This window comes from Mus caroli, unplaced genomic scaffold (genome assembly GCF_978045245.1).
Source record: "Mus caroli unplaced genomic scaffold, Mus_caroli_1 scaffold_20, whole genome shotgun sequence".
Classification (NCBI taxonomy): domain Eukaryota; kingdom Metazoa; phylum Chordata; class Mammalia; order Rodentia; family Muridae; genus Mus; species Mus caroli.
In genome coordinates this window covers 39877271-39901430 of record NW_028227275.1, presented here as the reverse complement: position 1 = coordinate 39901430, position 24160 = coordinate 39877271, and the positions used below count along the sequence as shown (strand labels likewise).

At 40.8% G+C, this 24160-nt stretch overlaps 1 long non-coding RNA gene across 1 annotated transcript; it reads left to right on the top strand.

The window, feature by feature from the left end:
• The first annotated feature begins 1347 nt into the window (after positions 1-1347).
• LOC110286095 (uncharacterized) lies at positions 1348-20089 on the top strand. Its single transcript, XR_002377112.1, has 3 exons — positions 1348-1391; positions 13658-13910; positions 19830-20089. It is a non-coding gene; the product is annotated as an uncharacterized LOC110286095 (long non-coding RNA).
• The last annotated feature ends 4071 nt before the right edge of the window (positions 20090-24160 follow it).

The window sequence follows — 24160 nt, the reverse complement described above, 5'->3', positions numbered from 1 at the left end:
GGCTGTCTTGGAACTCACTCTGTAGATCAGGCTATCCTCAAACTCAGAGAACCGCCTGCCTCTCCCTTTCGAGCCACCACTGCCCAGCTTAGTTTATGTACTAAATTCTCAAAATATGGAGAGTAAGAAGATGGTTCTGTGAGTAAGAACATTTACCATGCAAGCATTAGGAACAGAGTTCAAATCCTCAGCACTTACATAAAACAGTATGGCTATGCATAGCTGTAACCCCAGAGCAGTGTGGAGTCCAGACAGGAGGATCATTTGCCAGCCTAGCTCCAGGTTTGCTGAGAAACCCTGTCAAGGGCATAATGCAGAAAGCGATAGAACACGTGTCTTCATCTGCCCTCCACACTTGTACACACAGGTGCATGCACCTGCATATACATTTGCACACACACACACAAATAACACATGCCATACTCTCCCACACACATGATTTTTTTTAAATATGCATTTTATATTTACAGTACATCTTAGTTTGGATGAGTCATATCTGAGAAGCAACCATACTTAATCCTGCAAGAGGATACGAAACAAAATCAGGTATTCAGACAAGCATCATTTGTTTGTTTCAATTTTTAAATTTTGACAGTTTCTTACTTGTACAATATATTGTATTCATATTGTTCATATCTCATTAGTCTCTTGTCTTCCTCCCACTCTTGCCAACCCCTTTCTTCCCTCTTACTTTCCTCTGACTGTCTGTCTGTCTGTCTGTCTGCCTGCCTCTCTGCCTCTCTGTCTCTCTCCCTCTCTGTCTCTCTGACTCTTTCCCTTTCTCTCTCTCTCTCTCTCTCTCTCTCTCTGTGTGTGTGTGTGTTTGTGTGTCTTTGACAGGTGACCACAGCTACTGTATGTTAATGGCTATAGCAGCCATGTTACAATCAGAAGTTCCTCCCTCTTCCATCCATCTCTAAGCCTTTCCAACCACTTTTTCACAATGTTCTTCTGGCTTCATAAGGTGGATGTCCTATGTAAGGCTAAGTACTTGGCAGTCCTTTAGTCTCCTGACTTTGATAGTTAAGGTGTTCCTGTTTTGACTATCAACAACTGCCAAAAAAAATCTTGTAACCCAAGGCTGAGTGCAACATCAGTCAGAAAGCAACTTACCTATATTTCCCTTTAGCATAACATCAGTAGTAGATGTCCTCGTATGGCCCACAGCTTTCCTAGTCATAGCCTTTTGACCAGGTTTGCATTCTCTCTAATGGTCTCGGGTCCAATCACAAAGTAGTTGGTTACACCAGGAATAGTCATACCACTACATCAGTATCTTGGCCAGCATGTATTGTAGTGTACAGGGTTCACATCTGGATTAGATCTTTGATGACTTCTCTCCCCCTACAGCTTGGATGGTACCTTCTGGAACTATGAACATGAATCAGCAGGTAGGAAGTTCAGCTCAGTTTGCTAGTCTTTAATGAGAATATGTGCTTTCTTCACCAGGAGTGTCTTACAATCCATTTCTAACGGACAACCAAGAACAACGGCAGTAACCTGTGTTGTTTTTGAGAAGCCAATTCTCTGGCAGTTAACTTATAGGGAGGTATTTCTTACTTGGCACAAGAATGTGGACTCAATAACCTGTAAATTATGGGGACAAGATTATCCATTCACGAAAGATAACTCCATTAAAAAAGAAAAAATATAGTTTTATTAACTTATAAAGTATTATATTCCTACATGTCTTTTCCATACATCCTTAGTCTTAGTTGACTCTGTCCCCTCCCCCAACATGAATCTGTCCTCAGTTAAATCTTTCCACCCATGGTATTCTTCCCCTTTATTTCCATGGCAACCCCTCCCTTTGGTCCTCTACTTCGCCCACCTCATGACTGCTTTTGTGGGTTCCTGGAATCTGCAAACACTCCAACTTAGACACAGACATTTAAAACTTTGAATATAAACTCTGCATATGAAAAGGAAAGTATGTTTGTTTTTCTGACCCTAGGTTACCTCACTCAGGGTAATATTTTTCAGTTCTATCCATTTTTCCTGCAAGTTTCATAATTTTACTTTCTTCAGTACTGAAGAGAATTCCATTGTGTAAATGTGTCATATTTTCATTACCAATTAGTGAATAAATCATTAAATGATATCAAGTATATAGAATATCCTTTTATCCATTTATTTTTGTTTAATTTTTAAAATTAAAACACATAGTATTAGATTTTATTATGGCATATTTTTGAACAAAATTTGCATTTTTAATTTTCCTGTCCTCCTTTCACTTGTGCCTTTTCACACCTTAAAGCCTTCTTCCCACTTTCACGTCGTTCTGTGGATACTGGAAGTCACCTAGTGGTTTGCCAAGCTCATTCTATGATATGGACAAAGAACTAGACACTCAGGGAAGACAGAAAGTCAAGCACCAGAGAAAGACAAAGTTGCTTCTCTATTGCTTTGGGGAGGAAGGAGCTCCGTAGCTGTAATTCAGCTAAACAGGCCCTGGCTTGGATGTTTTATAGGACTCCTGAATCCTCCCCTTTCCCTTACTGGTCCAGTTCAGATTCCCATCTTCAATGTCTTCTGTCTAAGGGAGACTTCTTTTGCTTTCCTTGTGATAGTTTGAATGTGATGTTCACAACAGTTTAGAGCATTTGATGACTTAGTCAACAGTTGGTGCTACTGTTTATATAGAATTAGATGTGACTTTGTTGGAGGAAGTCTGTCACTGGGGGCATGCTTTGAGGTTTCTAAAGCCATACACTGTTACCAGTTTGTTCTTTTTGCTTTAGTTATAGCCCAGGATGTTCTCTCAGCTACTGCTCCAGGAGCCATGCCCGCCTGCTGTCACATTTCCCACTGTGATGGTAATGGACTCTTATCTCTCTGAAACCATAAGCTCAAATAAACCCTCCCTTCTATTAATTGCTTTGTTATACAATTTTCTTACAATAAAACAATGTAAAGGCTTGATGCCCCAGTATAGGGAAATGCCAGGACCAGGAAGCAGGAGTGGGTGGATTGGTGAGCAGGGGGAGTGGGAAGAGGGTGGGGAGCTTTCGGAGGGGAAAACAGGAAAAGGGATAACATTTGAAATGTAAATAAAGAAAATATCTAATAATAAAAAACAATGGAAAAGTGACTAATGATTGTCTACGTCCCTCTAACTCTCCTTCAGTGTCATGTGTCTTAGTCTCCTCTCTACTTCTCACCTCTCTCCTCTGTTATGGCTTTCTTTCTAGTTTTAAACCTATATTTACACTCAACTGGCTATATCTGAATACATTTAAATTTGATAAGCTAGGATTCACACACAGAAAGAGAATATATAATTTTTGTCTGACTTTGAGTCACCTTTCCAATTTATATCTGTTTTCCTACAAGTTTCATAATTCCCTTTTCTTCTCTACAGTTGAGTAAAATTCTATTTATTTACCACATAGAAATTATGTATATTTATTATATTTGTATTATCCATCTGTCTGCCGATGAGCAGCTAGTCTGGCTCCACTTTCTTGATATTGTGAATAATGTAGCAATAAACATGAATGTGAAGGTTTCTCTGTGATAGGATATGGAATTCTTACAGTATAAACCCTAGAGTGGTGCAGCGTGGTCCTGTGGTAGTTCCATCTTTAACTTTTCATGAACCTTTGCATTGATTTTCACAGTGGCGGTGCTACTTTCCACTCTGCCACCAGTGAGAAAGAGTCTCTTAGGCCGGGCAGTGGTGGCGCACACCTTTAATCCCAGCACATGGGAGGCAGAAGCAGGTGGATTTCTGAGTTCAAGAATAGCCTGGTCTACAGAGTGAGTTCCAGGACAGCCAGGGCTACACAGAGAAACCTTGTCTGGGAAAAAACAAAACAAAAAACAAAAACAAAAACAAAAACAAAAAAACAAAAAAGCAAAACAAAAACAAAGAGTCTCTTTTTCCCCACAACAGTGCCAGCATTTGCTCTTGCCTTTTTTCTTAATAAAACCATTCTGATTAGGATGACATGTATCCTGAAGTAGTTTTAATTTGCATGTGCTTGGTAATTAAGGATATTGGATACTTTAAAAAAATACTTATTGGCTTTTGTGTTTTTAATCTTGAGAACTGTCTGCTCATTTTAATAACCCATTTGTCCCATAGTTTTACTTTCTTTTTGAAGCTCTTTATGTGGTATAGCTATGATCCTTCATTCTGATATGTGGTAAAGATATTCTCCCATTCTGTTTTCCAAATGTTCAATATGCACTCCTTTTAAAAGTGTTCTTTCTCCATTACTATACTCCAATCCATCCTTATCAACAAGATAGAAATATCCCCCCTTCCCTCCCCCAGGTTGCTTCCTATTGCTGTGATAAAAACACCATGACCAAAACAAACTTGGTGAAGAAAGACTTTATTTCATCTTACAATTCATCAGAAAGGAAGTCAGGGCAGGAACTGAAGCAAAAGCCATGGAGAGACACTGTTCAGCCCCTTGCTCCTCACGTCTTGCTCAGTTTGTTTGTTTGCTTGCTTGCTTTTGTATATAACCCAGGACCACCTGCTCAAGGGTGGTACTGCCCCATGAGATGGACCCTTAACAGTCATTAAGAAAATGCCCCATAGATTTGTGTATTAGGCCAGCCTCATAGAGAACTTTCTTCAGGTGAGGGCCTCTCTTCCCAGATAACTCTAGTTCATGTCAAGTTGACAAAAAACTACCCAGCACATCAACCAAGTTAGTTCCCATCTTTCACTCTCCCTTAGCTTGCATCTTCATTTCATGAGTAGGTGAACTGGTACCAAGAAAGGCTGACAACTAACCTAAAGCCACACAGTGGTTAAGAGCAAGCACCTGCATCCTGTCTTATGATGCCCAGGTTAAAGTTTGGCTCACTGCTTTAACGAACTAAGCCTCCCTTTCTCATTTCTCCCTCAGTCCAACAAGAAACAATTCTCTCCTTCTCAGGTATGGCTAGAGCTCAGATCAATAGTTGAGTATAGGAATGGCCTAGTGGAAGCTCATACAACCACTTCTTTTTTCATTTCTTTAAATAAAAGACTAATCCACCCCAACCTAGGAAAGTAATTCACACACGTATTTCACCGCTACAGTCATTTTCTATGGTAATCTCCCAGGTGCCAGAGGCTGTTTGCTAGTGTTGTATATCTGTAGACTTGGATATTTTGCTATGAATATATGTATTTTTCTCTGTGCAAACAAATACTTCATGATCTGCGACTAATGCCTTTTATAAAGAGACAACCTCACCATCCAGTCTGGCAAATTCTCTCAGATCTAAAATAGAACCCTTTACAAAAACATTTAAGGGAATTATCAAAAATGTTTTCCAGGGTTAGAAATGTAGAAACAAGAACATGTTGCAGCTCTATAAAAATCACCCATGTGTATAAAATGGCTTGACAGGGTTCCTTCTGGATTGAGTACCCAGAGAGCTTCACATACATTCCTATCAGCAGAGAACACGACCACACCTGAATGCTTGAGCAGTCTGAAGGGGGACTATTGACTGTCTACTCCCAATAGCAAAACGTGAAAGGGAATGGTAAACAGGATAGCCCAATTCAGATTTTAATATCGCAAGACGAAATGTACTGAGTTCATTGCATGAATTTTTAAAGGTATGTATATGTACTGTATATATTTTCTTTTGACTTAGTTAAGTGTATTAATGAAGGCTATCTAGAGGAACAGAACCAGTATATGCATATATAAGTGATACACACACACACACACACACATATATATGTATATGTATGTATATGTATATATATATACACATCACAATGTAGGCTTACAGAATATGGGCTGAGTAGTCCAACAGTGGCTATCTACACACTGGAAAGGCTGAGAACTCAATAACTGCTCAGTTAAATGAGACTGGATGCCTCTGGAATCCCAATCTGGCAATGGATGATTGCTAGAGAAACACTGGCCTTTACCCCATTTGGGAAGAGTAAAGAAGATAAGCTCTGACATCAGACAAGAAACAAAGCCTCCAAGCAACAGAGTAAATACATTCACAAGTAAGGAATGAAGGAAGACAAGACAAAAACAGCACTGGGTTTCCCTCAGATCCATTTATAGTGGAACCTCAAAGGTGCTGACCACTGTGAGTGAAGGCTTCCCACAACTTCCGTTTGCCTTCCAGGAAATCCTCTCACAGGTTTCTTAGTTTGGATTCCAAATCTAATCAAGTTGGCAAAGACTGACCATCGCAGTAACCTTAGAACTCTTTCATTGACCATTTTCAATAAATTAAAAATCAAGTATCCTAAAGATGACTCAGGAGTAAGAAGTCATTACAGGTCTTGCTGAGAATCTACTTTGGTTCTCAGCACCCATGTTGGGCAGTTCACAACTTTAATGCCAGCTCTGGGGCTCCAACCCCTCTGGCCTCTGTGGGCACCTGCACTTAGGTGCCTACACACACACACACACATCTATACCATACTCAACTTTTACCAAACAGCTGCTAAAAGAAGCATACGTTGTTTCAGATAGTTTAAACTTTTGTTGCATTTATTTGTTGATGCTTGCTTATGTATGTGCGTTGGTGCACACATGCCATCATACATATGGTCAGAGAACAACATGCAAGAGTTGCCTCTCTCCTCCCACCATGTAAGTGCCAAGAACCAGTCACAGGTCCTCAGGCTTGGCCACCTGTAGTCCTCTGCCTGCCGGGCATCTCACTGGCCCCACTGCAGAGATTTTTAAGCCGGGGCTTACATTCTAGTAGACGGGAAGAGTTAAAGAAGATGGGAAACTGAACTGTGGAAATTTGAAGTTAGTTGTCCCGGTTTTCAAATAGTAAGAGGAGACTATTATCAGGTCCTGTCAGGCATGGAGTCTCTGCTCCAGGGAGGCCAGCTGCTGTTGAGTTTTGTGCTGTGACTTACCTCAAGGGTTTTTCACTGCTTCTTGTTTGGTTCGGCATAAATAAGGATTTTAAACAACCTTTTTGTTTTGTTTTGTTTTCAACCCACTGTGCTAAAATAATTCGATCACTGCATGTACCTTCTGTTCTTTAAAAAGATGGTTTTAAATAAAAGTGTCCTGAAAAATAAGCCTTCTTTGAATTCTTTTTCTCCCCCCTTGACCAATTACCACAATCAGAACTAATTTTGAAAAATACTCAATTAGACAGCCATTGAATGTGAAAAGTAACCTTTCCAAAGATTGCCAAGCACTGGGCACACTGACTTTTCTTGATTTCAGAAATAATGTGATGTGATGTGTGTGTGTGTGTGTGTGTATGTGTGTGTGTATTTTTTAAATGTCCATGATATAATTCTGAGTGAAAAACTCCCCATAAATTTCATTTTATATGTAAAATAAAGAAAAAAGAGAGCAATCTGGAACAAAAGTTGCTTACAATTTACTCCAGATGGAAGAAAAGAACATTCAGTTTTTATGTAACAGACTTAATATTTAACTGTACATCAATAAATGCACAACTTTAAAAAAAATAAGCCAGTGAACATTAAGAATATTTTTTGCTGAATTCTTTAATCAAGTGAATTAACCACATGGTATTTTACAAATGAACGATGAAAAATTATGGGCCATATGAAGCATTGTTTATGGATATGTGCTTACGAGGTACTGATTGAATCTTTGAAAAGCTCATTGGCTTGGGTGGGATTTTTGTTTGTTTGGTTTTGTTGTTGTTTGTTGTTGTTTGAATATGGTCTTGCTATATAATTCAGGCTTGGGTCAAACTTACTATATATTTGTACTTGAATTTTTTGAAGCTGAGCATCAATCACTCTATAGCCCAGGTTTACCTCGAACCTGTGGTAGTTCTTCTGTCTCTGGCATCACTATGCCTAATACGAGCATCGGTACTACAGCATGTATGTAGAGATCAGAGGACAACCATGGGTATATGTCTTCACTATGCACTTCTTTGAGATGGGACCTCTCTGTTGTTTTTGTACTGCATAGGCCCATCTAGATAGCCTATGAACTTCTGCAGATTCTTCTATCCGTATCTCCCATCTTCCTGTGGTACTAGTTGAATGGCAGATGTCCATGCTTCCCACCTGGCTTTTACATGAGTTTTGGGGATTTGAACTTTGATCTTTACACTTGAGCTGCAAGCACCTTTACCCACTAAGCCAGCTCCCCAGTCTTCTCACTCCACCAGTTTTAAAGCAGGCTTGTAGTGGTACTTTTAAACTCTTAAGTCACCACACATGTAACTAGCTCCGTAATCACCAATGCTTAGAACTGTAATAAGATAGCATAGTGGAAATAGGACCTTACAGAACTGTGCTGCAACTGGGTGAAGGAGAAAAGTTATAGAGGATTCTTGTAATAAATAAATAAATAAATAAATAAATAAATAAATAAATAAATAAAAAGACTGGATCTTTCTGACACTTGTGGCATCCAAGTAAAGTTCTAAGAAGAAAAGTATGAGGTAAACTCAGAATTGTTCTAGACATGGCTTTATCATCATCGCCGTCATCATCATCGTTTTAGATTTATTTTTATCCCTTATGTATGCACACCATCTTTGTCCCTAGTGCCTCTGGATGTCAGAAGAGGGCATCTGAGACCTTGAAACTGGAGTTATGGATAGTTGTGAACCACTATATGGGTGCGGGGAACTTAACAAATGCTCTTCCCCAATGAGCCATCTCTCCAACCCTCACACCTGCTGCAACATTCAGATGACCTAGAAGATAATGCTTATTAACGATATCATAATACAAAATCATAAATATAGTAAGTAGTCATATTATAATTACAGTGTGGACGACTGCACCCAGTAGGCAGGATTTAGGAGAGCATGATGTCTTCCACCAGCTGAAGCCACACACATTTATCTGTACTACATTGTTCAAATCACCCAAGAACACAGTTTTCAAACCACTCTTTCAGTGCCTAAAATTGCTTAACTCCAATAGAAAAAAACAAGCAAGTAGAGACACACCTATTAATTCGTGGAACAACTAATCCTTTAAAAATCTACTAGGTGATTGGGGTTCTGCCGATAAATAAGTGAAAAAAATTTAAAAAGAAAAACAACAAAAAATGACATAACATGCTTGGATAACTTCTGCATTCCAATTCACACAAAAGACATAGTCATTAATATCATGCACTATCTTTAAATAAAGATATTATGTATTCAAAAGTATGATCTGCCTGTGGCCTGTGAACAATGCCTGACATGATGACATACATCTGTAATCTAGCATTTGAAGGGTAGAGGCAGGAAGATTGGGGATTCAAGATCGTCCCTGGCTATAAGTATCTCATAGTACATGAGATACTATCCCAAAACAAACAAATAAGCAAACAACTTCAATACAAGGGTAAGAGCATTACATATAAGTGCTGGCTCCCAGAAGTGCTGTATTATTATCAGTTATAACAATTATTGTGTATTATGTACCACTACTAGAACTATGTTGGAAATTAACTCTATCCTCAAAACAGCTCTGCAAGGAGGTGTTATTTCCATTTTACAGATGATTTATCAAGATGGTTTAACAGTGCTGGGTTGTGCCTCAGAGTAGATTGCCTAGAATTCAGAATGTCCCTGTTTTAAACTGCACCCCTCCTACACACACACACACACACACATAAGCATGCATGCATGCGTACTCACATGCACATGCATACACAAAAGGGCTTATTATCTGTAAAGTGGGAAGTTGATTTATTCATACTTAAAATGATGAATTACATTACCACTCTCAGTACAAACCGTGGTATTCTGAACAATACACCATCTCAAAGCAACAGCTATACATGTCCCTGTGGAGTCCCAGTGGCCATCTGATGAACTCCTGTTCTGCCCCCATACTGCTCCAAGCCCTTTACACTCATCATTTTGTTCTTTCAACAATTCTCAAGATGTATAATGATGTCCTGCATTACAGAGACAGAAACTCTGATTCAGAGGGTCTAAGTAATACATCCCAAATCATTCACCCTGTGGGGCTATTAACCAAGAGTTTGTCTAACTTTCAAACACTCTGTTATTCTGAAATGTTCTTTGTAAACTGCTGCCACTTCTTCTCTGTGCCTGTTGAAGTTATGCCCCCTCCCCAGCCTCTTCTCAGTCTTCAAGACCAAACACAGTTGTTCCAGCTTCAATCTCAAACACCCCAGGCATTATAACCAGAGAAAATGTGTCTACTTTAAATCTAACACTTATCTTGCAGCACTGTGATTATTTGGATATTTTTCTCTCCCCATGGGAGGTGAAAACCTTGGCTAGAAAAATGTTTCTTACTCACTGTGAGTTCCCAGTGCATAATGCACAGTTAGGCTCCTAGGTTGACACTACATGTGACCTTTGGTGACAGACATGACAGCATGGGGCAAATTTAAGAGACTTCCCCAAAGAGACAGGACAGGTTCCCCCACCCAAGGTAGAACCTAGTCTTGATTGCTTATGTTTACTTACTTACTTACTTATGTAGTTGATCTATTTAAAGATTCTCATGAAATGTTAAAAATCTCTCTCCCTCACTGTTTGTCATTCACCTACTGGTCATTCTATCTCTATTCTCTCAGGTCAGTCTCAGAGGAGTCTGCCATTTCACATCAAAAAACAATCAAGCAAACAAACAAACAAAAAACCACAATGGAGGCCTGGGCCTAGGGATAAAGTTGAGGGTAGCATGTATGCCTCCCATGTACAAATTCAAGATGGGAAGTGGAGAAAAAAGAAAGAAAGGAGAGAGAAAGGGAAGAACGGAAATAGTGAAGGAGAAAGGAAACAGAAAATAGGATTTTACTTATTTATTTATTTATTTATTTTACAAAATCTAGATTATTTTTTTTTCTGGTTAGCTGGGTATAAATGACCAAAAAAAAAAAAAAAAACACCCTTCTCTTTCTTTTAAATCTATGGGTTCTCAGCATAGGGAAATGAGATAGCCACAAAACATAGACGTTTATAAAGAACCCCGTTGAATCATGGTTTGCCTCAGCCTTGCACATAGATGAACATGCCTGAGCTAATGTGTGTCCCCAGAGCATCCACCATGTTTTGTGCTCCTATATGAGAAAAGTAACTGCTTTCCTTCTCCCTCAGCAGCTTAGAAAACTACAACACGGGGAAATGAACAACCCAGTCCATACTGTCTTGTCCTACAATCTAAAATTTAATCCCAAAGTTTACATTGTCCAGGTTATATACAAACCCAAGGCAAATTTTCCAAAATTAATTTCAACTATAGTATTTCTTTAAAAAGACAACCATATCAATATAATTAGGTCATTCTTTTAATAACTCCTTTCTGCTTTAGAAAAGACGAAGAGATGCTTAGCTCAGGCTTCTATGTAAAACAGACTAATAGAAAGATCTGGCTTTTTTTTTTTAATAGAGAAGTTCAAGGATAATTGGCAGTTCTGTCTGGACAGAGTGTTACTGCTTTGTGGTCTAAAAAACACAGCCTACTTGTCCAAATTAGTTCAAGAAATCTCCCATTTCTGAGATTGGGGCTGGCTGCCAGCTCTATAAGAGAGAAAAACAGCCTCTGAGGAGATGAGTCAGTGTGTGTCACGTTAAGCCTGAGTTGTGCACACACGGGCATCTAAGAGATTGCTCAAGACTTGCCAACTATCCCCCCAGCATACATAAGGTGTATCTTTGCCAACCAAGTTCAGCCTGTTCTTTTCCTAGCTAAACTATTTACCAAGAACATTGCCACATGAGATTATAAACAGGGTCACAGTAGGGACTTGGAGCTGATGTCAGAGGACACATAGGCTAAGCTTGGGTGCCTGACACTATTGGTTTTTTGCCAAACCCGTTTTTAGAACAGATTGGTTGTCCTTATACCTATAACTGTTTACTTAATCTCATTCCTGAAATGCAGCCTTCTTGGGGAGGAAGATATAATGAAGGCTTCCTGTTCTTCAGAAATATGCCTCACTCAAAGTGTGACCAGGAACAGAGGGGAGGTCACAAGGCCAAAGAAAAGGATCAGTAACAAGGTCATTTGCCAGAAGTGAGAGGGACACATGGGTACCTTTATTCTTCTTCTTAGCCACACTCAAAAGTACACTGGGTGAGCAGATGGACAAGGAACAGTAGATGGAAATGAGACCAAAATAGTTTCAAACTCTTAAGGCAAAGATTCCAGATGTCTCAACACACATTCCTTCAAACACAAGCTTAACAGTGCACAGAGACTAAACTGCTTGGATTTACAAGAATAATTAATTGATGTGCTCTTTAACTGCCTTGGCATAAATAACACATTCCCTGGGGGAAAGTTGTGTTTATTTTTCCTGTGTTAGCTAGAAAGTAAAAAGAACTACTAAGTTGAATTAAAATGAAACTTATTCCTTCCTTTATAAATATTTATGATTTTAATTTGGTGTAATGGTATATGCCTATAATCCAAGGACTCAAGAAGTATAGGCAGACAGAAGAATGGCCAGTTTAATACTAACCTAGGCTACATGCAGTAAAAGTCTGTCACACTCATACATAGATACACACAAATGCACACACACACTCAAATAGATACACACAAACCCATACAACACACTCATACATACAACATACACACACTTGCACACATATACACACAAAACACTCAAACACACACCTACACACACAAACAAGCACAAGCATTCACACATACACACACACACACACACACACACACAGCTTTATTATTAGATTTTTGACTTTAATCCCTTCTAGCTTCAGCAGTTATTTTAACATGGTAGAGCCTCAATTTCAAAATCAAAAGTTACAACTCTTTTTAACACTAAATTGGCCCATTTAATATGTTTTATCATGTGATTATATAAATCAGTAGTTATAAATACCCATAGAACTATCTTCAGTGACCAGCACAGCTTTACCAACAGCATTCAATACCATGACCATTTCTAAAGCAGTTATGGGGGTGGGGGGTAGACAGGATCTACCATGTATTACAAACCTACCTGGAACTATATCTGTAGCCCAGGCTAACCTTGAACTTGCTGTGATGCTCCTGACTCATGGTTCTCAATGCTGAAGGCACAGACATGCACTACCTTAACAGCTTAAATCTCCTTCTTGTTCTTGTTCTTGTTCCTGCTGCTGCTGCTGTTGTCGTTGTTACTTAGTACTCTGGAATGAAAACCTGCACGCCTTTTTCAGAGCATTTTCTTTAAAAGAAAGAAAGAAAGAAAGAAAGGAAGGAAGGAAGGAAGGAAGGAAGGAAGGAAGGAAGGAAGGAAGGAAGAAAGAAAGAAAGAAAGAAAAAGAGTAAAAGCAGACTAGCCATTAAAAAATAGATAACTTCCCTTCTTGAAAAATTTTCATGTGGTTTGTTAGGGTGCTTTAAATGTGCTTAATTTGAGCCAGACATGATGGTACAAGCTTATTATTATAGTATTTAAGAGGTTTAGGCAGGAGGATTGATGCTAGTCCCAATTTATTTTGAGCTATATGAGACTCTATCTCAAAAAATGGGGGGTAGGGGTGAAGTGGGGGAGGAGGGTAGAAGGAAGGCAATTATAGCCTAGAGAACAGCACTTTGATAGTGTGGCTTGGGTCTTATTTATGAATATCAATTTAGATGTTAACTTCCAGTGGCTGAAGAGATTTGGAGCTCATTACATGACTTTTCTATATTTTTCAGTTTTTAGTAAATATAATATTGATGCTATTTTATTAGTTACTTTTGTTATTTAGATAATTGTCTTACAATTCTTTTTTATTTAAAACTTTACAGTTGAAACTTCCTTTTGGCTTCTGAAATGGGTCACATATTAAGAATACACCTAACACATAGACCTGTCCTAAAGCAAACCTCCCTGTGATGGTTGTCCAGTGGTCCGTCATCACTTCTGCCATGAAACTGGGTCAGACCTCTGGCTTGAAGAACTGAATGCCACATCTTGGAAAAGATAAGGGAGATCCTCATTGTTCCCACCAGAAACATCACTGTCACTTTTGAGGAGCCCTGGTAACTTCAAGCATTGTGGGTAAGCAGAATCACCTTACAGACAAATGGGAGATTTACTCAATTTTATTCCAGTTGGCAAAGAAATCATCCCTTGGGCCCACAACTGTTACTAGTATAGAAGATCAAATAGAAGCCATTCCACTGCACTCATGGTTGTCCACACAAGATCAAACCAACAAGACCAGCCAGTGTTCTAGTTGGAAGCACTAATTAGACTCAGTGAGTTTACAAAACAGAAACAATGAAGAGGAGATGAAGTGCATGACATGTTGCCACCCTCGCTGCTTCATGCCCTGGGCTTCCTCTCAACCAGGAATTAGAACCAAGATATACTAGAAAAGAGGGTGTCTATTCCTGCACAAACATCCTGAGCAAGAAGCAAGTTGGGGAGGAAAGAATTTATTCAGCTTACACTTCCACATTGCTGTTCATCACTTAAGGAAGTCAGGACTGGAACTCAAGCAGGTCAAGAAGCAAGAGCTGATGCAGAAGCCATGGAGGGATGTTACTTACTGGCTTGCTTGTCCTGGCTTGCTCAGCTTGTTTTCCTATAGAACTCAGCTCAGGGTTGGTACCACCCACAATGGGCCCTCCCACCCTTGGTCACTAATTGAGAAAATGCCTTACAGCTGGATCTCTCATGGAGGCATTTCCTCAAGGGAGGCTCCTTTCTCAGTGATAACTCCAGCTTGTGTCAAGTTGACACACAAAACCAGTACAGGTACTTACTGGGGGAAAAAGGAAAGGAGTGGTGGATGAATAAAGGAAAGTTGACATTCAGGCTTCTCAGCTCCAAGTCATAGCCACACTGATCTCAAGACCAACACCTAGGAATGAGTACTAATAAAATCTTGAAAGGAGGATCCCTATCAGACCCACTTATTCCAAAATTAAAGGGACCCTACACTGTCCTTCTGGCCAACCTGATGGGAAAGTTCATTGAAGTAGACAACTGGGTTCATCTTTCTAGGGCTAAGTCCATCCCACTGACTGCAGAATCAACCAACAATGAAATACTGTTGTGAGCCTACTGAAAATCTATCACTATTCTTCAAAAACTCATCCACAGTCATTTTGCCTGACTATGATGACTGCAAACTAACACCAACCTTGATCATTTTTCTAAACAGTTTTTGCTTTGTCCTTTTATTAAAATTCAGCTTCCAAAACTCAGGCCAGCAAATCAGATAGGCCAACTGTGGATCTTTACCCCAGTCTCATCAGTCTTACCCCAGCCCTGTAGCAGATGGTCTGCTGCAGCCTCCTCCTCCTCCTCCTCCCCTTCTTCCTCCTCCTCCTCCTCCTCCTCCTCGCAGCCCCATACCCAGTGGATCACATAGACTTCCCCCTCTGAACTTCCATCCTCTACTCATCCCTTTATCCCAGTCCCCAGCTCCAGCAGGCACTCCCCAGGAAACCTGCAGGCCACTCTGGCCAGGGAAGCAGGTAGATTAACTGCAGATGCTCAGGTGGCCCTCCTCTACTCCAAATCCTCCATCCCTGTAGCAAGCTACAGGCTGCACCCCACCCCCTCCTCCCTTGTCCCATCTTCAGTGTGTCACAGAGATCTTTAACTTTAATCTTCCTCTCCACTCACTCTATTACCCCAGTCCCCAACTCCAGCAGGCACATTTCAGATCTCCACTCTTGCTTCTCACCTCACACACAATCCCCCAATCTCACCCCCTGCTCTGAATCAGACTACCTGCTGTGACTTCTCTGCCCCAATTCCCCAGTGACTAAGTAGATCCTGGTGGAACACCCTGCCTTCCTCCCTCCTGCATCACTCTCTCACCAGCACATTCCCCCGTGTCAACTCCTAACACCCGGAAATACATTTTGACCCAGAAATCCCCTATAGCTACATCTATCAGGATCCCAAAAGAATTTCTTACCAGAAAACACACAGCCACCATACTTTCCTAAGAAACAAAGAAGTCCACAGAAACTAAGGAACAAAGACTCACCCAACAAGAACAAGACCAGAAATTAGCACCTAAAATTACAAACTTTCCAAACCCAGATGCCTAGATGCCCAGATGCCATAAAAGCATAATAGATGTAATACACCATATAAACAAATGGAAAGAGAAAAACCACAGGATTATTTCATTTGATGCAGAAAAGGCTTTTGACAAAATCCAACACCCCTTCATGATAAAAGTCCTGGAGAGATTAGGAATACAAGGGACATACCTAAACATAATAAAGGTAGTTGACAAGGCCAGAGCCAACATCAACTTTAGAGAGAAACTCAAAACAATTCCACTAAAGTCAGAAACAAGACAAGACTGTCTGTTTTCTCCATACATCTTAAATATAAGATTTGAGATCTTAGGTAGAACAATAAGACAACTGAAGGGGATCAAGGGAATATAAATTGGAAAAGAAGAAGTCAAATATCTTTATTTGTAGATGATATGTGCACAAGTGTAGATGACAGTATACACAAGAGACCCTAAAAATTCCCAGGGAACTCCTACTGCTGATAAACACTTTCTGCACAGTAGTTAGATACAAAATTAACTCACAAAACTTAGTATCTTTCCATAGATAAATGACAAATGGACTGAGAAAGATATCAGGGAAACAACACCTTTTGCAATAGCATCAAATAATGTAAACTATCTTAGGCTAACTCTAGCCAAGCAAATGAGACTTGTAATAAAAGTCTTAAGACATTGAAGAAAGAAAATGAATTTATGAAATTCCTAGCCAAATGGATGGACCTGGAGGGCATCATCGTGAGTGAAGTAACACAATCACAAAAGAACTCACACAATATGTATTCACTGATAAGTGGATATTAGCCCAAAACTTAGGATACCCAAGATATAAGATACAATTTGATAAACGCATGAAACTCAAGAAGAATGAAGACCAAAGTGTGGACACTGTGCACCTTCTTAGAATTGGGAACAAAACACCCAGGGAAGGAGTTACAGAGACAAAGTTTGGAGCTGTGATGAAAGGATGGACCATTTAGAGACTGCCGTATCCAGGGATCCATCCCATAACCAGCTTCTAAACGCTGACACCATTGCATACACTAGCAAGATTTTGCTGAAAGGACCCAAATATAGCTGTCTCTTGTGAGACGATGCCGGGGCCTAGCAAACACAGGAGTGGATGTTCACAGTCAGCTATTGGATGTATCACAGGGCTCCCAATGGAGAAGCTAGAGAAAGTACCCAAGGAGCTAAAGGGATCTGCAACCCTATTGTTGGAACAACATGATGTACTAACCAGAACCCCGGAGCTCTTGTCTCTAGCTGCATATGTATCGAAAGATGGCCTAGTCGGCCATCACTGGAAAGAGAGGCCCATTGGACTTGCAAACTTTATATGCCCCAATATAGGGGAATGCCAGGGCCAAAAGAATGGGAATGGGTGGGTAGGAAAGTGGGGAGCGCTATGGGGGACTTTTGGGATAGCATTGGAAATGTAATTGAGGAAAATATGTAATAAAAATATTAAAAATCAAAAAAAAAGAACATAAAAAAAAAGAAAATGAAGAAAATATCAAAAGAAGGAAAGATTTCTCATGCTTATAGATCAGTAGGATTGATATAGTAAAATTGACCATCTAACCAAAATCAATGTACAGATTAAATGCTATCCCAATCAAAATTCCAACACAATTCTTTACAGATCTGGAAAGGACAATTTTGAGCTTCACAAGGCAGCACATACATACATTCAAACTCATACTCACGTGCATGTGCGCATGTGCAAAGCAGCAACAACAAACAAACAAACAACAACAAAAAAAACAGGATAGCTCAAACAATCTTGACTAATAAAAGAATTGTAGAAATATTACTAGACCCAATTGCAAGTTGTAATATAGAGCTATACTAATAAAAACAACATGGCATTGGCCCAAATGTAGATACGTCAACCAGTGGAATCAAATCAAAGAGCCATTCATAAATCCACACACCTATGGACACCTGATTTTTATAAAGAAGCCAAAATACACACTTACAAAACGTCTTCAACAAGTGGTGCCCATCAGATTGGATATCTGCATAAGAAAGAGTGAAAATAGATCTATACTTATCACCATGCACAAATCTCAATGCCGGATGGATTCAATATTTCAGTATAAAACCAGATATGTTGAACTGATAAAACCTGAACACTGAAGAGAAAATGAGGAATACCCTTGAAATCATGAGCACAGAAAAGGTCTTCTGAACAGAGCACTGTTAGCACAGGTACTAAGATCAACAATGAAGCCATGGGATCTCATGAAACTGAAAAGCTTCCATGTGGCAAAGAACACCATCATTCAGGCAAAGCAGCAGCCTAAAGAAGGAGAAAGATTTTTTATACCAACTACTCATCTGTTAGAAGGCTAATATCCACCAAAGTATATTATAAACTGCAAAAACTGGATATCGAGAATACAAATAACCCAAGTATAAAAATGAGGTACAGATCTAAACAGAATTCTCAAAAGGCAAAATTCAGATAGGTGAGAAGCACTTGTGTCCGTGAATGCAAATCGAAACGACCTTGAGATTTCCTCTCCCACCTGTCTGAATGGCTAAGTTCAAGAGACAGCTCATGCTGTAGAGGATGGATGTGCAATACGAGCAACACTCATCCATTGCTAATAGGAGTGTAAACTTGTACAGCTGCTATGGAAATCAGTATGGCAATTCCGCAGGAAAATGGGAATAGATCGATCTCAAGATCTAGCTATACCATTCTTGGGCATATACCCAAAGGATGCTTCATCCTACCATAGGGACACTTGCTCAACCATGTTCTTTGATGCTTGTTTCATAATGGCCAGAAACTGGAAACAGACCAGATGATTGTCAGTAGATGGATGGACAATTAAAATGTGTATATTTACATAATGACTCAGCCATTTAAAAATTACATTATGAAATACACAGGTAAATGAATGGAACTAGAAAAAAAATCGTTCTGAGTGAGGTATTCCAGGCCCAGAAAGACAAATATGGTATGTATTTGTTTATTAGTGGCTATTAATTAATTATTATTATTATCAATAATAACCAAGTTACAGTCCATAGAACAACAGAGATTAGATATAGAATAATGGACCCGGGGTGGTAGCAGATAGTTTGTCCTAGGATGAAGAAGTAGAACAGTTATTTTCAAAGTCTAGACAATCAAATCTATCCCAAATGACCTTGAATTTCCCCTTGGCCTGATACCAATTTGTCAGTATAAGGAGTGACCCTATAAAGCTCAACCTGAGAGAGTGTACCCAACTTGCTACCTGAAACTCTGCTTATTGGCCTTAAAATCATTGGTCACATGCAGCTCCTGAGAGGACCTTCCCTTCCATCTTACACTTCTGACCCAAGCTGCCTGATTCATATAACCTCTACTAGATTTATAGTCAATCATTCTTTTTAATATTATCACATTTCAGATAACTATGTAACAGCAAATATTTCTGTGGCCTGGGAAAATGTCTTCTTGCTCCTCCCAACACACAAAACATCCATACTCATAGGAAAGCAGCACCTCTGAGTTCATAGATAATGGATCTGAGTAGCTTGCTTGAGGAAGATATCTTGGTATCTGGGAGTGGGGGTACTGGGGAGGGGGAATCTGTATTTGCAAAAACAATGGTGAAAAGAAGCTTCTAGGACCATGAAGAAGGTAGCCCCAAATTAGTATCAACTAATCTAGCAGTCCTCCAAAATAGGAGAGCCTGAGACCTACTCACTGCAGAAGGAGAGGGAACTTGCATATGTTTCCAGGAGGAATGCTGTTTTTAATCCATAAGTCTGGAGAAGTCCAAGGGCAGATCAGCAATCCCTCCAAGGGACTGATGCAGTTGCTAATCTGGACATCAGACTTTTTGTCCAGGCTGGACAAGTTGGACACTGTCAGCACTCCTTACCATGGTAGCAGTGTTTTTGTTTTTATTTTTGTTTTTGTTTTTCAGAACCAACAGGTCAATTTCCAAACAGTCCTTCAACAACAGCTGCCATCTGGAAGAGAAAAAGACCAGCATGTGATCATGGCAAAGGGAGACATCTGTCAACCCTGAATGAGCAAGCTGAGAAAGTTTATGGATCGTCTCCAATAGGGCCCCAGGAAATATAACAGCTTTAGGGACAGAATAGGAGAGACTTTTTCTGCCCTACTCACTCAGGATAAAGCAGTTCCAAGAAGGATTACTTTCCACCTTCAGCTTCCCTAACAAATGAGGCAGGCAAGCATAGGAGAGACTACAGCCTGAAATCCTATTTGGTTTTAGTTACAAATACATCATCTCTTCTACTAATGCTCTAAGAAGCCTAGCCCCTTTATCTATATGTACTAAGCACATATACTCTTCTTGACTTGATTTCTATTGCTGTGATAAACACTATGACCAAAAGCAGCTTAGAATGGACAGAATATACTTTACCTTACAACCCTCAGGCCCATCACTGAGCAGGAATTCAAGCAGGATTGTAATATTGAGACTGACACTGAAGTAGAACCACAGAGGAATGTCTTTTACTGGAGTGCTCCCATGGTTTGCCTAAAGTCCTTTTTTATATCACCTAAGACCATCTGCCCAGGAACAGCACTGCTCCCAGTGACCTGGCCTCTCCCATGTCAACCATCAGTCAAGAAAATGCTGCCACAGACTTGTGTACAGGCAGTTTGATGCAGGGCTTTGCTCAACTGAGGTTCTAAATGCCTCTAGCTTGTTTGTGAAGCTGGCAAAAAAAAAAAAATCTAAACAAGACAAACCTCTATGGAACAGTGTTATATCAGAGGCAACCCCCACCTCAATCTCCATTATATATATGTGACTCTGAACAACAGTGTAAAGTTTCTTTGCCTCTAACACCAATTACATTTAGGGGATGAAGAGGCCGACTGGTTATTCTGAGCATGTGCTACTCTTGTTTCCCAGCACTCTGCATATGGCTGCCCACAAGCATCTGTAATTCTGTTGTACTACTATGGCTTCCACAGGCAACCATATTCATGGGCACATACCTCCACATAGACACACATGCATACACATAAATTAAAATAAAATAAATCTTAAAAATATAAATGTCGGGATGGGCATGGTAGTGCACGCCTTTAATCCCAGCACTCGGGAGGCAGGTGGATTTCTGAGTTCGAGGCCAGCCTGGTCTTTAGAGTGAGTTCCAGGACAGCCAGGGCTACACAGAGAAATCCTGTCTCAAAAAAACATATATATATATATATATGTCAGGATGGTTTTGACGCTAAGGTCCTGTTCCCCAATTGGTTCTTTGTGGGGCAATGGACTGTAAGAGGAAGCCTGGGCCTCTGTTGAGCTAAAAGCTTGAAAATTTGGGGTTGAAAGGCATGAACATTGTTTTAGGTATTCCTGTTAGGGAGAAGCATTTTTTAAAAGTCTAAAATATTTGGAGTTAAGGGTTTCAGATGTGGAGTAGGGGACAGTGAGAGGAAGCCTGGTTCTCAATTGAGCTAAAAGCTTGAAGCCACGGAGACCCTAAAGGGACAGTAGGAGCTTCACCGAGTCCCAGTATGAGCCGCCTATATGAAACCACAGCCCCGCACAGAGGGCAATGCCTCCAAACCTCCACACATAGATAAGATATCCTTAACATCTCAGACAGAGACAATAGGAAAAGAGACGTAGCCTGTGGTCATGTAAACTCAAGACAGAGATCTCCTTGCGAATGAGGTACCTAGAGGCCCAGAGGGCATGGCCAATAAGATTCCCTTCCCAGAAAATCCTCCCTGCAAAAGGCATTTAATCTCAGGCTCACCCTGAGAAGTGGGGTATGGTTTTACACATCTATTTTCCACCATGACAATAAACAGTTTGGAACCACAGACGGTCTCTCTAAATTGGGATCTACCATAGGGATCCTACAGAGCCATAGCCTAGTCTCCTGTAGAAGGTCTGTCAAGCCAAGGACAATTACTGTAGGGCTAGTCAGAGCTCCTCTCCACCACCTCCAACTCTGGGCTAGGCACAGCCCACAGGCCCCCAACTCCATTCTCAGCTCTTCTACAACTCCCAGGGGAGCCTGGATGTCCAAAAACCTGAGAACCCCAGGGCCCAGGCTTTGTTGAAGGCCTGGGGACCCCAGAGCCAGCTCTGGCCTTCGCATGTCACAGTCTGTGCTTTCCCACCCCTGGAGCACCCATCCTGGCAGCAAAGTGGAATAAGCACAGTCAAACTCCCCACGTCCCACCTCCCTAAGCAGCCATGTTCTATGGCAGAGAGAACTCAGGTCCACAACCCAACAACTGGTGCCTAATGTAGGGCAAACCCAACTGAAGCGTACCCCCAGCTGGTGACCCACAGAGACCCACATCGGAACTCCATATTACTCAAGGGCTGCAAGTAACCCATGACCTAGTTCAAAAGACCTAGGCCTTCCTCTCATCCTTTCTCTCTCCCCCCCCCCTCTCTGTGTATGTGTGTATGTGTGTCTCCCCATGTGTTCCTGGCCACCCCACCCCCCACTTTCCCCTTTGACTCTTAGCTACATTCTCCAGATGTTATTTTAGACTTAACTCACTGTGCAACTGTGGTAACTGGCCTCCACTCTCTACCCCGAGCCCAGTCCCTCAGCAAGGGCTACTACACAACTATTGAACTGCATTTCAGATGACAATGCCTGCCCAGAGCTCTCTGTCTTCCCTTGCCTGCCAACCGGAGCCCAGACCAAGGTCCCCTACGGGCCAAAAAGTGGGCAGACAAGCACTTGCCTGTTCTCACCATCCAGCCCACTGCAGCTACTGCAGCTAGAGACACAGACAACGCGGCTATAGGTGCTGCCTCTCATTCCCTTCTGGTCCTGTGGATACTGTGCTACCAAGCCTCTATGCTTCTTTTCCTTTCACTCTACTTTTAGGATATACCAGGCAAGAAGAAACAAACAGGAAAAACATGGGACCTGCCTGCTAAAAAACAACCCTGGCAAGGCAGAACAGGCCCCTCCCCACCTACACCTAGGCCCAGCAGGTGCTGAGAATTCAAAAGAAAAGCACACCTGAAACCCTTAACCCAAAAGTTTTCAGGCTTTGTTTAAATACTTGTTCTCCTTAATAGGAACACCTAAAACAGTGTCCACGCCTTTCAACCCCAAACTTTCAAGCTTTTAGTTCCACCAAGGACCAGACTTCCTTTCATGATCCACTGCCCCACAGTTCTCGATCTTTCAGTAAAGAAATTGCCACGGGCCAATTATGGGGTAAAAGGTACAAGTGGGGACTTCTGGGTCCCTGGAGGAAAAGGGAGACAGAGACAGTGGTTTGCCATGCTTTGAAGAGAGAAGAATCAAGCAGCCATGTGAGTTCTCTGGAGTAGCGATGGATCATGGCCACTCCTAGAGGAGGGCATTTAGAGATGTGTAACAGGGCCTAGATTCAACTAATCAACTAAGGTTAGGGCAGGTGGGAGGTACAGAGCTAAGAGTAATGATAAGGGCACATTACTATCTTCCAGGTGGGAGATAATAGTGCCCAACAATTGTGCCAAGAAGGCAAGTTGAAAATGAACAACTATGTGTTGTCTTGAATCCATGTCTTTATCCATGGATTCAAGGGACACTGGGTGGGGGCTGGTAGTGTGGCCCTATCCAGGATCTAAGGCTATAGTGAAAAGCTACATGCAACATGTAAGTGTTAAACAATATCTGTTCAAATATAGTTTCTTTGTATCTAGTTAAAGGAAGGAAGGAAGGAAGGAAGGAAGGAAGGAAGGAAGGAAGGAAGGGAGAGAGAGAGAGAGGGAAAGGAGGGAAGAAAAAAAGAAAGAAAGAAAGAAAGAAAAAAAGAAAGAAAGAAAGAAAGAAAGAAAGAAAGAAAGAAAGAAAGAAGACAGAGAAAGCAAAGCAAAGCAAAGCTAACCCATTCTGAACTGGCTCGGGTCCATGAATAATAACACAACTGTGTCCTCCAGTAAATTCTGAGGGTAAGCCCTCTATTACCACCTTGTGCCTGTGTGTAATTAGACATGCATGTGGTTAAACTCAGACGAAATATGGGAAAGGGCATCATAGCAGGGAACAATGTATGTGACCTAACCTATCGATTAAAACAGAGAATCGCCCTTACAACACCCTTTAAAAACCAAACTCCTGCTCTTGGTCCTCACAAAAAGAATCCCCGGACAATCATCTGGGCCTTTGGCTGTTTCTTACTCACAGGACCCACGGATCCCATGGGTTCTGTTTCTTTTCAATCTGTACTGTTTATTCACCTTGCTTTTAAATGAAGCTACTCCCTGCTACTTTGCAATTTTTTTTTGACTCCTTATTTCCA